Below are 18,563 nucleotides of genomic sequence, written 5' to 3' on the forward strand. Positions count from 1 at the left end.
CACGATACCCTAAGTTTACTTTTTCAACTAGCAAGGATCTACATATGCGACCAATGCGCCATGCGCACTAGGACCTCATGGACCTGAGCTGCAACAGGTTTTGTGATTGCCAAGGGACATTCCATCGCTTTGGCTGAGATAGGTGAGCTACAGAGTGGAGCATTATATTGCCACTTAGGTGTCTCCTGGGAGTGAAAATAGCTGTAACTAGCCCAACTCCCCAACCTCAATCCATGCTGGATTGCATGCTGCAGTCCCAGTCTCAAATCTGCCATTTTGGGGCAAGGTGATAGAGCGGGTGGTGGCGGTGCAGTTGAAGGCACACTTGGAAGAAACTGATTATCTAGACCCATTTCAGTCGGGCTTCAGGCCTGGGCATGGGACAGAAACGGCCTTGGTCGCCTTGGTGGATGATATGACGAGGGCTCTGGATAGGGGTGAATGCTCCTTCCTTGTTCTCCTTGACCTCTCAGCGGCTTTCGATACCATTGACCACGGTATCCTCCTGGACCGCCTGGAGGGGTTGGGCATTGGAGACACTGTATTGCGGTGGTTCCGGTCCTTCCTCTCCGGCAGGTACCAGAGGGTAGCACTGGGAGAGGAGGTTTCGGACCCGTGGCCACTTACTTGTGGGGTGCCACAGGGTTCCATCCTCTCCCCGATGCTATTTAACATCTATGTGAAGCCACTGGGGGCTATCATCAGGAGGTTTGGGGTGCAGTGTCATCAATATGCGGATGACACGCAGCTCTACCTCTCATTCAAATCTTCACCAAGGTTGGCCGTAGAATCCCTGTCCAAATGTCTGGAGACGGTGAGTGGCTGGATGGGGAAGAATAAGCTGAAGCTCAACCCTGACAAGACCGAGGTACTTTTGGTGGGAGACAAGAAGAGGCTGGGGGATGTTGATCTGGTGTTGAATGGGGTACGGCTACCCTTGAAAGACCAGGTCCACAGCCTGGGGGTCATTTTGGACTCCCAGCTGTCCATGGAGGCTCAGGTGTCAGCTGTGAGCCGGACAGCGCTGTATCAACTCCATCTGATACGGCGGCTGCGCCCCTTCCTTCCCGACCATCTGCTCCCATCGGTAGTACATGCCCTGGTCTCCTCTCGTTTAGACTACTGTAATGCGCTCTACGTGGGGTTACCCCTGAAGACGGTTCGGAAGCTGCAGCTGGTACAGAACGTGGCGGCTCGCCTGATTAAAGGCAGCCGCCGGCGAGATCACATCACTCCAGTGCTGAAGGAGTTGCACTGGTTACCAGTTGTTTTCCGGGCCAAATTCAAGGTGTTGTTTTTGACCTTTAAAACCCTATATGGTTCCAGCCCAGCCTATTTTACGGAGCGCCTCCAGCAACAGCAGACAGGCCGCTTAACAAGATCAGCCTCAGATGGCCTTCTCTCTGTCCCATCAGCCAGGACAGCTAGACTGGTGGGGACGAGGGAGAGGGCCTTCTCTGTGGTGGCCCCCACTCTGTGGAACTCCCTCCCTAGGGAACTCCGTCATGCCCCCTCTTTAATGAGCTTCCGTCGTGCATTAAAAACGTGGTTGTTCAGGCAGGCATTTGGGGTGGGTTAGGGTATTTTAAAAAAAAAAATTTTTATGGTAAAATTTTATTGTTTTAAATTGTTTTATGGTGGGTTGTACATCGCCCAGAGTGGCTGGGTGACCAGTCAGATGGGCGATTAATAAATTTAATAAATAAATAAATAAATAAATAAATGCTGAAGATGTTTTTAAGAGTCACATCTCTCACTGTTTGCACACACATCTGAATAGATTGTCTTTCCAAAGGCACAGCAGCAGCCAACCCACTGAGTTTTTCCCCACTGCCATATTTAAGGCTGAGCCATGCTAGAACTGAGGTCCATTTCTCTTCTGCGGTTTCTCTAGTCTTCAAACCCCAGCTCCTAGAGCAGCAGGGGGAACCTCTGGTTAGCAGACCAAATCCAGACCTCCAGGCCTCTGAATCCAGACCTCAAAACTCTCCCCAGGCCACACTCTGGGCTATGGATATTATTTACTCCATCCACTCTGTCTCCCAACTACAAAGCTTGTCTACATGTTGGGGAAGGAGAACACCTCGATGCAAATATCTCTATATATTTGTGTCACATACTGAACAAAAGTAAGAGTCACTTCTGTAACTCTACCAGAAAACAACAGCATGGCACATACAGGACAAGGATGGGGAAAAGAAGGAAGGATTATTTTCAAAAAAGGGCAACTTGGTTTGGAAAGCTGTAGGTCAGACAATTTGCCTGTGGAACAGGTGCCACGGGATACAGTCATCAAACCTGCGAACAGTGAACACTGAGCTGAGTTGGACAGCTCTGTGACTGTTTGCCTATGAACTTACAATATGTCTTCTTGAAATACGGATGGGAGGATCAGCCAGGCTAAAGCTCACCTCAGTTCTCCGAGTTCCCCCTCGAAGTGGATCCACTTTTGATTACAATTAATTTTTTCTTTCATTCAGGTAGGAAAAGTGCACATTTTGAATGCATTTTTAAAAGTGCGCACCCAAATGTGCACCCCCCCATAAACTACAGTGTGAAAATACTGTTTTTTTAAAGGGCATTTTTAAAGTGCGTGTTTTTGAATGCAAATGCAAATTTGGGAACATGCAAGCTTTCCCTGAAAAATGCATTCGTGTTCGGAGGTGTGAGCGGGGAAAATTCGAGACCAAAATTAAGCAAAATGAAATTCTCATACATCCTCATCCTGAAAGGTTATGCATGGCAACTTTCCATATAAAGCCAAAACCAAACCAACTAATAATTTATATACACAGTAAAACCGATGAACATTAAGAAATCTGGGACAAACATAAAAAGCCCTTCTGGTTTTGGGCTGCGAAGGATGACACTGAGATCATCCCAGGGGCAGGGTTGCCAGAGATTTGGCATCCGACGCCACAGCCTCAGCCCCTTCTGGAGCCAGGAGGCCGATTCAGATTCCGCCTGCCATTTCTGCAAGCCCCTGTGACATTGGCTGCAGCCACGGCTGCTGAAAGCGAGCCACAGAAACTGCCATTGGCCGGTGAAAGGCCCACAGCTTAGCCCAAACTTTAGAACACCCACTTCCCTGCTGTCTCAGAGGGGAGCTCCTAGCTGTCCACGCAGATATTTTGAAGAGAACGCCAGTCACTCGCCAGGCCAAGTGACCACCTATCAGAGCTCGCAGCAAGCGGAAGCTTTGGGAGTCAGAGAAGCAGTGGCCAGGGCTCCACCCCAGCATGGGCCTCCTCAGCCCTACGCTCCATCCTGGGCTGTCCGTGTCATTGCCGCTGGCAGCTTTGTGGGGGGAGAGGAAGAGAGTGGGCTGTGGGGGAGTTGTTTACACAGCCATTTGGATCCTTTAATTATTTTGCTGGGTTTGTCATGTTAACATGGATAAACAAGCACAGGAGAGACGAAGCTGGGCTGCCGTCCATCCCCAAGGCCAAGCTGTGTCATATCCATCAGGCAGGAGGCAGCGCTGCTGGATACTAAGTGGGTGGGTGGGGGTCCTCGAGTGTGGGGGGGTGGAATTTACTAAACCGAGGGATGGTCCCTTCCTAAAGGTGACGCCCGCCCTACATTTTAGGGCATCTGCGGGATGCTGTGTGCATCTGCTGCACACATGTGCAGGCAGAAATACCTTGTTCTATTTTTCCAGCTCCAGTGCAAGTTTTGACATCATGTTTACCTTCACCAGAGAAATAAATGATACAGGAAAGCTCCTATTGGATAGTTTCCCTCGTGGACATCTACGGACAGGATGCTGGGCAGTCTGTATGTCCGGCTCATATATCTGCAGTAAAAAGCCCCCACTGTACACCACCCCACCCCCATCCCAGATTTTGCACTCCACCCTAACATTTCTAGCTATGATAATGGATTTGGGAGGGATTCCCACGGAGGGATACACCTACATTAGAAATGTATTGGAATTGAAAAGTTAAGCTGGTTTTTCAGGAAACATTTATGAGTGGAATCCCAGGTCTTTGCCACCTCTGCTCACTCACCTTTCCTTGAGCATCTGTGGGCCCCTCAGTTTGCATCTCCACTCCTTAACAAAAGGGCTCCCCACCAGTAAAACATTCATTGCAGTGGAAGATGGATTGGCCACCTCCGAAGATTTTGAGTCTGATTTCCCAGCTGTCTCTCTCCACCTCCTGCTCTGCTCAGGCTCACCTTCATGGTGGCTACTTATGCCGTTTTACTGGCAATTACAATAAACTGCTGGTAAGCGGAGCTAAGGAAAACTATGTGGCTCAGGTTCCTTACAAGTTTTGCAAATGTTGCAGCTAGTTTGAAACTTAAGTAAGGGTGTAATCTTATGCATGTTTAGGCAGTAAAAGTCCTGCAACTCCCAGCATTCCCTTCCTAAACAGAAACAGAGTGTCCAGGTCACAGGGAATAATAGTTCCATTCTGTTCTGTGTTAGCCTATACATGGAGAATTGTAGGTGACTAGGATGTCACCATCTTAAGAAGGATATTGACAACCTGGAGCGTGTCCAGAGAAGAGTGACCAGGATGGTGGCGGGGTCTAGAAATCAACTCCTATGAGGAATGGTTGAAAGAGTTGGATATGTTTCACCTGCAGAAGAGAAGATTAAAGGGAGACATGATAGCAGTCTTCATATATCTGAAGGGATGCCATGCAGGACATGGAGCACCCTTGTTCTCTGTCACTCCCGACAGGGATGTACAGACTGTGTAAAATCCACTCTGTCTGTGTTTCACGGACTGTCAGGGGTCTTTTGTTCCGTTGTCTATTCATAGACAGATTCAATTTTTTTCGTTATGCAGAAAAATGCACAAATAATTCCGTAAGAGGGTTCGCAACAATTTACATAATTTATCTTAGCGTATTGTCCCCTTTCCATTCAACTTTTCCCCACATATAATTTACCAGTCTCAACAGAAACTTGTGTATTTTGTCACCAATAAATTTGTGTAAATTTCGGGAAAGTAAAAAAAAAGATGCAAAAGTCCACAGACTGTGCGTGGCCTGAGGAGGTTGGTCTGTAGCAGATTCCACAGTTCGGATTCTTAGAAATCTGAGCTCATTTTAGTCCGTCTCAAATTTCTCCAGCACTCACCTAGTGGTGGGTTCTCCTTTGTTGGAGGTATTTAAGCAGAAGCTGGACAACCACCTGTCAGGGATGCTGCCGCTGCACCATGCATTGCAGAGCCTGCACTGAGCAGGGGGCTGGACTAGATGATCTCCAAGACAAAATCCCCCTGCCCCAGCACAGGCCTTAGCTAAAATACCTTCCACATTCTTGGCCATCTGTGGGCACGTTCATGCACACATATTCATCCCTCAGAGATTACAACAGCAAGCGATAACTTGCACAGACAAAACAGCCAGCACAAGTCAAGCGCACAAACAGAATTTTCACTACATGGAGAAATTTGTGGATTTATCAATACATTTCTATCTCAAGCCTCATCATTTTCACTGGAGGGAGCAGTTCCCACTCTCTCAGCTGCAAGGCATCCTGAGATGAGCTGCCAAGTGGCAGGCTGGCCGATCCGCCCCATTCACACTGACATCTATGGAATCGTATACTCACAAGCAACCGCTCTGCTCAGCTGAGCCCTGTTCCATGGCCAGTATGTGCCCCAGGAAAAGAATAGGCTGGGGGGCTCTGGGGGAATCCAGTCTGCAAGCTGAGCCACAGACCTCAGGGGAAGCCAACATGCATTTCCAGCGTCCCTGGTGACTGCAACCAAACATGAGCTAAGCAAACCCAGCCATGAGGAGAAGTCTTACGGGATGCAGCTCCCGGTTTTGCCAGTCAGTGTGATTCTCCCCTGACTTTTCTGAGGTGGATGTTGGGGATGCTACACCCACAGACCATCCTTCAGAACAACTCTGCCTCACTGGATAACCTTTTCCACAGGCCCCCTCTGATCTCTCCAATTAGAAAGCTCACTCACTCTAAAGCTCAGCTCTCCAAGGCAAGGCCATTCATTCGTCAGGAGCTCCATGGGCCTCCGTAACAACTCCCCAGGTGTTTGGAAATCATGACCACATCCTCACCCACTCTTCCCAGTTTCCTGAAAGACAGCTTGGCCTAGCAACTGGCCTTGAAGGGTTCTGTTTTCTAAACTCATTGTGAGTCTGCATCAACTGGAGGATGGAAGGGGACAGGGTCACTGCCATCCTGCGGCCTCACCGGGCGCCATGCTGCCCTCTCTCATCCCAGCCCTCCATCACGGCCATAGGTCTTGGCCCCCCACTCAGCAGCTCGGCAAGCTGTTTATAAAGGGGGGGAGGGGATATTCTTATGGCTGCTGACATAAGCTGCTCCAGATTCTCGCATTTTACAGAGTGGGTCAAGGAAGCGTCTTCATGCTTTGCTATCCTGGAGATGGGCTCTCGGGGGACTACAAGGAATGTGGCATGGAAGACATAAGAATATAAGAAGAGCCATGCTGGATCAGACCAAGGGTCCATCTAGTCCAGCATTCTGTTCACACAGTGGCCAACCAGCTATCGACCAGAAACCCACAGGCAGGGCATGAGCACAACAGCACCCTCCCACCCATGTTCCCCAGCAACTGATATACATAGGCTCATCACCTCTGGTACTGAAGGTAGCACATAGCCATCAAGACTAGTAGCCATTCATAGCCTTTTCCTCCAGGAATTTGTACAACCCCCTTTTAAAGCCATCCAAAGTGGTGGCCATCACTACTTCCTGTGTTAGCAAATTCCATAGTTTATGCGCTGTGTGAAGTAGTCCTTCCTTTTATCTGTCCTGAATCTCCCACCAATCAGCTTCAAGGGATGACCCCGGGTTCTAGTATTTTGAGAGAGGGAGAAAAATGTCTCCCTATCCACATTCTCCACACCAGGCATAGTTTTGTACACCTCTATCATGTCTCCCCTTACCGTCCTTATTTCCAATGCTAAACAATCCCAGCTGTTGTAACCTTCTCTCATAGGGGAGATGCTCCAGCCCCTTGATCATTTTAGTTGCCCCTTTCTGCACTTTTTCCAGCTCTACAATATCTTTTTTGAGGTGTGGTGACCAGAACTGGACACAGTATTCCAAGTGTGGTGACACCATATGTTTGTATAGGGGCAGTATGATATTGGCAGTTTTATTCTCAGTTCCTTTTCTAATTATGCCTAACATGGAGTTTGGCTTTTTTTACAGCGGCCGCACACTGGGTTGACATCTTCATTGAGCTGAGTTTGCTCAGGAGTCTTTGGTGAGGGACTTTGTTAAAAGCCCTTTGGAAGCCCAAGTAAACAATGTTTACTGGATCACCCCTGTTTGCATGTTTACTGATACTCTCAAAGAACTCTTAAAGGTTAGTAAGACAGGACTTGCCTTTGCAAAGCAATGCTGATTCTTTTTCAGCAGGGCTTGTCCTTCTATATGCTTACTAATTTTATCTTTAATAATGCCTTCAACCAATTTACCCGGAACAGACGTTAAGTTAACGGGCCTGTAATTTCCCAGATCCCTCCCAGATCCCTTTTTGAAAATGGGTGTTACATTGGCCATCTTCCAATGCTCTGGTTTAGAGGCTGATCTTAGGGACATGTTGCATATTTTGGTTAGAAGATCAGCAATTTCATATTTCAGCAAGACGAGAGAGAGGGGGACGGGAGAGAAAGGAGAACAGCTCCAGAGCACTTAATTGGAACTCCAACTACTAATTTGCAAAGCATGCCACACAATCTTAATTTTGTCCTCACAACAACCCTGCGTGGTAGGCTATTTATCCCCATTTTACAGAGAAGGGCCTGAAGTGGAAAATCAGCAATTTAGGCCACACAATAAGAAGAGGCAGGATCAGAATCAAAAGGGTCCAGACTCAATCCAACTTGTCCTCTACTGGCCAGCAGCGGCACATTATTTAGTGAGTTACCTCGAAGGCAAAATGCTCAACACCTCAGCTTGAAGGGAGGTTGAACAAGAAGCTCCTTGCTAGGGTCGCAAATGTAAGGGAAGATGCCCAGGTGGTCGTCCAGTTCATCTAAACACCCCTCAAGGAGCTTTCTGATAAATTTATTCAACCTCTTCCCCTTGGAATGTTGTCAGGATTGATGCCTTCATGGCTGATGCTTGGAGTGGGGTCTCTTGTGCACAGAGGTGTTGGACTTTCTCCTGCCACTGCCTTGCATTAAGCCACTGCTGATGCAATCCTCTGCATCTCTGGAAATACTCCTGCCAAAGGTCTTGGTGAGGTGTACCTATGAATCCATTATTTCGGGCCATATCACCCATGCATCAGTAAGGTCCCAGGGCAAGCGACGCTAACGAGAAAAGGAGTCCAAGATGGGTGGGAGCTTTTAAAAACGGAAATCCTCAAGGCACAATGACAAACAATTCCAACAAGAAGAAAGGGCGGAAGACAACGGAAGAAGCCAATGTGGCTTTACAAAAAGCTTAGAAATGACCTGAAAACAGAAAAGGACACATATAGGAAGTGGAAAGAAGGCCAAGTAACAAAGGAAGAGTACAGGCAGGTAGCACAGAATTGCAGGGATGGCGTCAGGAAGGCTAAAGCTGAGAACGAGCTGAGGTTAGCAAGGGATGCTAAAAGCAACAAAAAGACTTTCTTCAGATACGTGCATAGTAAAAGGCAGAGGAAAGAAATGGTGGTTCAGATATTAAATAAGGACGGCAAAATGATAACAGATGACAAAGAAAAGGCAGAGGTGCTCAATTCCTACTTTGGCTCAGCCTTCTCCCAAAAGAGGGTCTATGACCCCCCTGGCAAAGGTGAAGTATGGGCTGAAGGGGCAGGATTGCAGCTTGAGATTGATAGGCAAATGGTCAAGGAACAACTAATTACTTTGAATGAGTTCAAATCTCCAGGGCCAGATGAACTGCATCCTAGAGTAATAAAGGAACTGGCAGAAGAACTCTCAGAACCGCTGTCTATTCTCTTTGAGAAATCCTGGAGGACGGGGGAAGTGCCAGATGACTGGAGGAGGGCTAATGTTGTCCCTATCTTCAAAATGGGTAAAAAGGAGGAACCTGGGAACTACAGACCAGTCAGTCTGACATCAATCCCAGGGAAAATTCTGGAGCAGATTGTAAAGCAATCCATCTGGAAGCACCTTGAAAACAATGCAGTCACTACTCGAAGCCAACATGGATTTGTCAAGAGCAAATACTGCCAGACAAATCTGATCTCATTTTTGGATCAAGTAACCTGCCTTGTGGATCGTGGGAATGCTGTAGACATCATATACCTCGACTTCAGCAAAGCTTTCGACAAAGTGCCCCATGATCTCCTGATGAGCAAACTAGCTCAAAGTGGGCTAGAGGAAACAACGATCCGGTGGATCCACAGTTGGCTACAGAATCGGACTCAAAGAGTGCTTCTCAATGGGATCTTCTCAAACTGGGGAGAGGTAAGGAGCAGGGTACCGCAGGACTCAGTCCTGGGCCCAGTGCTCTTCAACATTTGTGTTAATGACTTGGAGGAGGAGGTGCAGGGAATGCTGATCAGATTTGCAGATGACACAAAATTGGGTGGGATAGCTAATACTTTGGAAGACAGAAACAAAATTCAAAGTGACCTGAATACACTGGAGCGCTGGGCAGAAAACAGCAGAATGACATCGGGGATAAATGCCAAGTTCTGCACCTAGGAAAAAGAAACCAAATGCACAGTTACAAGATGGGGGAGATGTGGTTCAACAACACTACAAGTGAGAAAGATCTTGGAATTGTTGTCAATCACAAGCTGAAGATGAGCCAATAATGTGATGTGGCTGCAAAAAAGGCAAATGCTCTTTTGGGCTGCATTCATACAAGCATAGCTTCCAAATCTCGGGAAGTACTAGTTCCCCTCTACTCTGCACTGGTTAGGCCTCATCTGGAGTACTGTGTCCAGTTCTGGGCACCACACTTGAAGAAGGATGCAGACAAACTGGAGAGGGTTCAGAGGAGGGCAACAAAGATGATCAGGGGACTGGAAACAAAGCCCTATGAAGAGAGACTGAAAGAACTGGGCATGTTTAGCCTTGAGAAGAGAAGACTGAGGGGAGATATGATAGCGCTCTTCACGTCCTTGAAAGGTTGTCACAGACAGGAAGGCCAGGATCTCTTCTCGATCATCCCAGAGTGCAGGACACGGAAGAATGGGCTCAAGTTACAGGAAGCCAGATTCCGGCTGAACATCAGGAAAAACTTCCTGACTGTTAGAGCAATACGACAATGGAACCAATTCCCTAGGGAGGTGGCGGGCTCTCCCACACTGGAGGCGTTCAAGACGAGGCTGGACAGCCATCTGTCAGGGATGCTCTGACTTGGATTCCTGCATTGAGCAGGGGGTTGGACTCAATGGTCTTGTAGGCCCCTTTCAACCCTACTATTCTATGATTCTATGATATACCTTGTACATCTGTGCAATTTGATGCATATAGGAAGGGGGGAAATCTGTAGATGTTCACATATCCCTTGGGAACATCTGAAACTACCCAGGGAAAGATACCTCGGGGCCATAGCGCAGCACTTCCTAATTCGGACAATATCTCCTCAGTGGGTTGCAGCAATGGCAATGATAAGCAGCCCAAATTTTAGGAAATATTAGGAAAGGGATTAGAGATAGATATTATTATTATTTATTAAATTTATTAATCGCCCACCTGGCTGGTCACCCAGCCACTCTGGGCGATGTACAGCACATAATAAATCAGTTTAAAACAATAAAATTCTACAATAAAAACGTTTTCTAAAATACTCTAACCCACCCCAAATGCCTGCCTGAGCAACCACATTTTTAATGCCCGGCGGAAGCTCATTAAAGAGGAGGCATGGCGGAGTTCCCTAGGGAGGGAGTTCCACAGAGTGGGGGCCACCACAGAAAAGGCCCTCTCCCTCGTCCCCATCAGTCTAGCTGTCCTGGCTGATGGGATGGAGAGAAGGCCATCCGAGGCTAATCTTGTTAAGCGGCCTGTCTGGTGTTGCTGGAGGTGCTCCTTAAGATAGGCTGGGCCGGAACCATATAGGGTTTTATAGGTCAAAACCAACACCTTGAATTTGGCCCGGAAAACAAATGGTAACCAGTGCAACTCCTTCAGCACTGGAGTGATGTGATCTCGCCGGCGGCTGCCTTTAATCAGGTGAGCCGCCACGTTCTGTACCAGCTGCAGCTTCCGAACCGTCTTCAGGGGTAACCCCACGTAGAGTGCATTACAGTAGTCTAAACGAGAGGAGACCAGGGCATGTACTACCGATGGGAGCAGATGGTCGGGAAGGAAGGGGCGCAGCCGCCCTATCAGATGGAGTTGGTACAGTGCTGTCCGGCTCACAGCTGACACCTGAACCTCCATGGACAGCTGGGAGTCCAAAATGACCCCCAGGCTGCGGACCTGGTCTTTCAAGGGTAGCCGTACCCCATTCAACACCAGGTCAACATCCCCCAGCCTCCTCTTGTCTCCCACCAAAAGTACCTCGGTCTTGTCAGGGTTCAGCTTCAGCTTATTCCTCCCCATCCAGCCACTCACCGTCTCCAGACATTTGGACAGGGATTCTGCGGCCAACCTTGGTGAAGATTTGAACGAGAGGTAGAGCTGCGTGTCATCTGCATATTGATGACACCACACCCCAAACCTCCTGATGGTTGCCCCCAGAGGCTTCACATAGATGTTAAATAGCATCGGGGAGAGGATGGAACCCTGTGGCGCCCCAAAAATGAGCGGCCATGGGTCCGAAACCTCCTCTCCCAGTGCTACCCTCTGGTACCTGCTGGAGAGGAAGGACCAGAACCACCGCAATACGGTGTCTCCAATGCCCAACCCCTCCAGGCGGCCCAGGAGGATACCGTGGTCAGTGGTATCAAAAGCCGCTGAGAACAAGGAAGGAGCATTCACCCCTATCCAGAGCCCTCCTCATATCATCCACCAAGGTGACCAAGGCCATTTCTGTCCCATGCCCAAGCCTGACAAGGGTATGAGACAAGGGATTCATAAAATGATGGGCAATGTGGAGAATTAGCAAAGAGTGGCTATTCCCTCTGTTCTCAAAATCAAGGGAACTCGATGCTCTGAGGCAGCAGACCGGCCTCTCCCAACCCTGGTGCCCCCTAGATGTGTAGATTACAACTCCCATTATCCTCAGACATTGGAAATGATGGGAGTTGTAGTCCAACACAACTGGTAGGCAACAGCAGATGATGGGGATGAACAGCGGTTGATGTCTGACTCCAGCATGCCTTACTCTGAGCTACCCAAAAGCACCTAGCTGATTACTGATGGACACAGAGAGGTTCAGAGGTTTGCCCATCACCAAAATTGGCATCCCCATACTGGAGCATCCATGGAGCAGCACCGATCCAAGCAGCATGCCCTCAAGTTATTGATTATGTTTCTATCTGGCCCTTCTTACAAGGAGCTTAAGGCAATGTATGGGGAAGGGGTGGGTGTTGAATACCAATTGATTCTCACAACAACCGTGTAAGGTAGGGTTGGACATGAGAGATGAGGGCTGGCCCAGGGTTAGCCCATGAACCCCTTTGCAGCTGCCTGGGAATTTGAACCCAGGTCTCCCTGGTCCTATTCCAACACTCCATTTCACCATACACCACATCGACTCTCTGGTCCCCTGAAGTGTTGTGCTGGATGCTCTGAGTTTGCAGGGGGTCAAACGCTGCACTCTGAGCAACATGTGCAGCATGGCAGGGGGACAACCTGGGGCCCAGATCAGATCATGGCAAAATGTCTCGGCAGGTCATGCAAGTGCCAAAAATGCGGCACAAAGGACCCTCAGCTCCAGCACCCCACGCCCCACAGTAGCTTGCTGGCCCCTGTGGCCTTGGAGGAGGCCAGAAGTGGGGCTTAAAGGGAGGACACCTTCCCTGTTGTCTGGCAGGATAGCAACTGGTGTTCAGAGATAAGCTGCCTCGCAACCTGGAGGCTCTATTTCGTGGACATCGGATCTGCTCTCTGTGGATTTGCCTCATCCCCTTTTAAAGCCATCTATGCCAGAAGCCAAGGCAGTGGCAGCGGATCCCATGAATGAATTCTCAGCAGTGTGAAGAAGGGTTTTCTTTTCCCTGTCCCGAATCTACTTCCATCCAGTGCCTAGGCTGACCCCAAGTTCAAGTATCACAAGAAAGGGAGAAAATTTCCTCTCTATCCACTCTCTTCACTGTGCATAATTTTTAGCACCTCTGCAATGTCTTGTTCCCCTGTAGCTGCCTTCCCCGCAAGCCCCGCCAAAGTAAAAATGCTTGGGAAGTGCTCTGGTGCCCGTCGTCATTTGGGTTGCCCTTTTCCGCACCTTTTCCTGCTCCAGGATATTATTTATTTATTTACATTTATCTCCAACCTTTCTTCCATCGTGGAACTCAAGGTGGCTCCATGGGGTTCCCAGGTGCTCTCCCCTCCAAGCACTGACCAGACCCAGACCTGCTGAGCTTCAGCACAGTGGCTGCCTCCTGTGCCTTCAGACTGTGCTCTGGGATATCTGTCCTCTTTGGGACAGGGCGACCGGAAGCGTGTCTGCGCTCCTGCACTTCCCAGCCCTTGGAGGCCACAAGCTCTGCGGCATCAGCCCAGCCCTCCCGCTTCACAGCGCTCTGCTCTCAGTACCACATGGGGGGAGGTCGGCAGCCACATCCAAAAGCAGGCAACAGCATGCCATAGCACCCACTTCCGTATTTTCTGCTTGCACCACCACAAAAATAAGTGCTGGGGCGTGACTGGGGATAATGGGAGCTGTAGGGAAAGCTGTGCTGGGGTGTTGGTATGTTGTCAAGGAGAAGACCCCTCTGCTGCAGGGTTGCACAACAGTTTTGGCCCTGAGGGCCATATTGGGTAGCACCAATGGCCTGTGCATGTGCATGCACGCACACAGACACACACACACACACACACACACACACACGCCTGGGGTTTCTCCTGCTACTGTTAGTGCTGCTGTGGGAACCTCAGATGAAATAATGGAGAGGAGGGAAGGGATTCCCTGCTTCCGCTCACTCACGAAACCGCCCACAGTGCTGTAATTCTCTCAGTGGCGGTGGCCAGCACAGGAGGTCTGGTGGGCCACCAGAGACACTGTGTGGTGAGGGCTGCAGCCCGTGGGCCACACCCCTGCTCTGCTGGATCCAGAGTTCTTTGCAGCACAGTGCCTCCTACAGAAAGCACCGCCTGGATGCCTCCCATGACCACCGCCTGGTGCTTACCTTTGCATTTTAAAAAATATAGTCAACAGAGCACACTTGGAGGAAAATAACATAAGAAGAAACACACACCTCAGCAGCATCTGGTGTCCAGCTGAAGGGAAGAACCAGTGTGAAGGATCTGGGGCGTGGGCGGGGCGGGGTGGGATCCTTACTTATTTGCAACTAACCGCTGATCACCTGATAATCAGAGCTTGGAGGGGGCAGCCCACAAGGCAGCCCGCAGCTGGGCCCGAAGTGCAGGGAACCAGCAGGGCTGCCTTCTTCTTCCCCTCCCTGGGTGCTTGTCCTTTCTGGCTCGGCTGTGTTTGTTTTGCTGTTGATTTGCTTGGCTTTTTCCATGTCATTTCCTGTCAAACCGCACACATTTTCCCTTCCCTTTGCCAGCTCTTTAGTGACAGATTGGAGGGGTGGAAGGGGGGTGGCTGGATGTGGAGAGTGCCCGGCAGAGAGCCCTGCTCTCTCCCCTGCTGTGGCGGGTGGCTCAGTGCCAGCTTTCCCAGCTCTGGAATTGATCCCGGCTTCCACCTGCTCTGCAGTCAATTATAGGCACATGGCACAGGAGGGCTGTCTCCGGGCCCCCGACAAAGAGCTCATGGGAGGGTTTGACTCTCAGAACAACCTGGGGGTGAAGGGGGAGCTGCTTAGATCAGCCTTCCCCAACCTGGCACCCTCCAGATGTGCTGGACTACAACTCCAAGCAGCCACAGCCAGCATGCTGGGAGTTGTAGTTGGGAAGGCTGGGCTAGATTGAGAGGGATGGTAAAACTTGGGTTCCCTGTTCCCAAGACCAACATCCTCACCTCTGCATCAGGCCAGCTTCCAAATTGTGTTTGCTGACTTTAACACCTTGCCTGGCAGGTTTCCCTCACTGTTGTTTTTTATCTTGGTTTTTTATTCTAATTTTTAATGCAGTTTGTATACCACCCATAGACAATGAAGGGCATCAGATAAATATTTCAAATAAATAAATGAATACAGCCAAGATCCCCATCTCAAACAGCCATGTGGATGCAAACTCTGAAGCCAGGACAGCAAGAGAACTCCCCAGGGCTGTCTGGGCATTGTACAACCCATCCTCAGAAGAACTGATCCTGAACTCAACACTGAAGAACCCCTCTTGGCCAATTCCAAGGAAGGACCCAAGTCCACTGCAGCCAAGGCTGACTCCTAAAGAGGGACAGCCAAGCCGTTTAGCCAAAGCTCCACGAGATCCCATCTCACCACTGATGCCAACGGTCCTGGCAAGAGGAATCTATCAAATGGCAACAAGGAAAGGCTTGGATGCGACACCTTGAAGCTTTCCCCTCCTCCAGAGGACATCGTACCCGATACGGGCTGGGATGGAGAGTTAAGGGCTCCCTCCAGAGGTGGGGCTCGTGGGAGCGAGTTGGTTACGCTTGGTCCTGGGAGCCGGCGCCCCTTGGGCCTGGCAGGTACGCGCCTTCCCAGGAGACACGTACAGCTGGCTCAGATTAGCAAGAATTCAGCCTGGGAGAGTTTTTCCTCAGCTCCAGCCAGGGGCATCAACTTCCCTCCAGGCAACTAAACACAGTTCTGGGCTGGGCCAGTAAGACGGCAAGTTGGCTCACCCGCCCCACGGAATATCCTGACGGCTCTCCGAAGCGTTTGGAGCTGCTATGCTAAGAGGCACACATCACAGTTGCAGTACTATTAACCATGTGCTGGGGAAGGGAGAGTGTTAAATTAAAATCCTGCCAATTAAATTAATTACCCTGAAAGCACCTCACCTGATCAGCATCACGCATACTTAATTATGTTACCCTCACCAGGAGGTTGCTCCTGTCCTTAAGATCCCTCTGGAAGTTTGTGCTGGGAGCCTTCTGAAGGCGCTCCCCGTGCCCCTCTTGCGAAGAGCTCTGGATGAATCCTATTCTAATCCGAACCAGCAGGATTCCCACTCACAAATCACGTCCTCCGCCGCCTCGGCTCAGAAGTGGAGTGGGGAGCTTTCCCCAGAGAGAGGGGGGCTTAGCAGCAATACAGAAGACACACAGGAAGGACAAGTGTGGAGGATCTCTCCGGCACAGCTGGGTTTCCTCGGCGGGCACACCAGCCTGGCTCTGTGGCAATGCAGCTGGGGAACTCGCCCCGGCACCACCAGCTGCTCACCCACCAGGCCTAAAAAATTCAGCACTGGCAGGTCTGGACTCTTCGTGAGATGGAGCGAGCCCAGACTTCAGGTGGCAAATTGGATGGGGCAGCACCGCATTTCTCCCTCTCCCTGCATCTGCTGCTGTCTGCATTGCTGTCTCCTCTTTGACCTGGTCTTTGACTGTAATAAAGTTTTATTCTATTCTATTCTATTCTATTCTATTCTATTCTATTCTATTCTATTCTAATTTATTTATTTATTTCATTTCTATACCGCCCAATAGCCGAAGCTCTCTGGGCGGTTCACAAAAACTAAAACCAAACAACACACAATAAAACAATTTAAAATATATAGAACATTAAAACCACAATATAACAATACAACCACAATAAAACCTAGCAGCAGTACAGGAGTTTAAAATACAGATTTAAAACAGCAAAGATAAAAATTTAGAAAGCTAAAATGCCTGGGAAAATAAAAAGGTCTTCACCTGGTGCCGAAAAGAGTACAATGTAGGCACCAGGCGAACCTCACTAGGGAGCTCGTTCCAGAGCCGGGGTGCCACAACAGAAAAAGCCCTCCTCCTAGTAGCCACCCGCCTCACTTCCTTTGGCAGGGGCTCACGGAGAAGGGCCGCTGATGATGATCTTATTCTATTCTATTCTATTCTATTCTATTGCTGTCTCCTCACTCTTCCCCTGCCAAGCCAGATGGGGAAGGAGGTAGCGGGCCAGCTGTCCTGTAAAGAGTCTGATACGGCAGCCATCACGATGGTGCCTCCATAAGGAAACCTTCCCAGCCATTCTGGGATGCCAGCATCACAGCCACATCCATCCAGCCATGCAGCGGAAGAGAAGCCAGTGGCTGGCATCTGCCGCAGAGGGTAACGAGCCGGGGGGGATGGGCAAAGGAAGAAGCCTTTCTGAGAGAGAAAACAAACAAAAAGCAGCACGGGGGGGGGGGGCGTGCAGCAGCAGAAGCCCCCAATGGCTTATGCTGCCACTGCTTGGCCATTGTCCAGAACTCAGAACTCATACCGAAAGAAACAGACCCCGGGGCTGAGCCCTGAGCATGCGCCAGACACCAACTACGCGGGGTGAACGTCTCGGCGGCTGCTGCACGCCAGGGGCTGCTTGTGTCGACAACTCCCGTCCCTCATCCCATATCGTATCCACCATTCTATCCCTGTCATGTTCCATATCATATCACCATTATTCCCGCGGAATGGAACCTCTGCTGCTCCGCAGGCCTGCTTTGGCCCGCATTTCATGCGCTCTGGGCTTTACAGTGGAGTCCAATGGCAAAGTGCCTCGGCCCAGCCTTCTGAACTGGTGTGGCTCTGTCACTCTGTGCATCAGCTCCAGGCTTCTAGTCCTTGCATCTGTCGATGGTCCTGAGTGCAGGCCCTTGCCGACCGGCTTATTTCTCTTCCTCTGCCATCACCATCTTACCCCCCGCCCCCAAATGGCAAGCCAAAGGGACACGTCTAAGGCATGACATCGGGGGGAATCTGCAGAGAGAAATTGCAAGCCAGCTGCACTCCAAACACCTCTGGAAAGCACCAAGTTGGGGAAGCTGGGCTTTCGCTCAACCGGCAGTTCCTGAACTCCACCAGACGTGCCTGCATTCCATCATTCTTTTCTCAGGCAGAGCAGACATGGTCAAAAAAAGTCACAGGCAAAGAGCAAATGCCGAAAGCTCTTTCCCTCACTAAAAAACCCAACCAGGTAGCCATACTTGGCTTGTATTGCAGAAAAAATAAAACAACAGATTTGGATGAAGCCTTCCCCCATCCACTGGGCCTCAAACCATTGCTTCACATTTTGCCCCTGCCCCAAGGAATATAATGGCTACTACTCCCGTCCAGAGACTGGAGAAGAGCATCCGGTGACACCACGCTACATTCATGCTCCCTGCACCCAGCAGGCGATGGCCACGGAGTGCTCGTTCCTGACTGAAGCAATGCCGAAGCACCCGTAACAGCATCACTTGCATCCATCCCTCATTCCCCTTGCATCTCCCATACTTTCCTCTCTCTTTGCTGCCTTTGTTCTTGTGACCGCCCAGAGAGGTTCGGCTACTGGATGGTACAGAAGTGAAATGAAATTAATAATGCTAATACTACCACTAATAATTTGTTCTTACCCTTACCTCTCCCTCCTTTGCACTCCGCTTTCTCCATTTTTTCCTCCCCCTGTCAGTTCCAGAATTTAAATTGTAAGCTCCTTGAGGGCAGGGACCCAGCTTTATTTTTTTGCTGATGTGACTCTGGAAAGCACCACGTTCATTCTGGA

At 49.8% G+C, this 18,563-nt stretch overlaps 1 protein-coding gene across 2 annotated transcripts in view; it reads right to left on the reverse strand.

Moving 5' to 3' along the window:
- The window catches only part of CNTFR (ciliary neurotrophic factor receptor), a 476,854-nt gene that overhangs the window by 145,230 nt on the left and 313,061 nt on the right, over nucleotides 1–18,563 (reverse strand). The window lies entirely within an intron of this gene.

Source organism: Heloderma suspectum, chromosome 2 (assembly GCF_057233095.1).
Source record: "Heloderma suspectum isolate Gila_16-S chromosome 2, 16-S_ref, whole genome shotgun sequence".
NCBI classification, from domain to species: Eukaryota; Metazoa; Chordata; class Lepidosauria; order Squamata; family Helodermatidae; genus Heloderma; species Heloderma suspectum.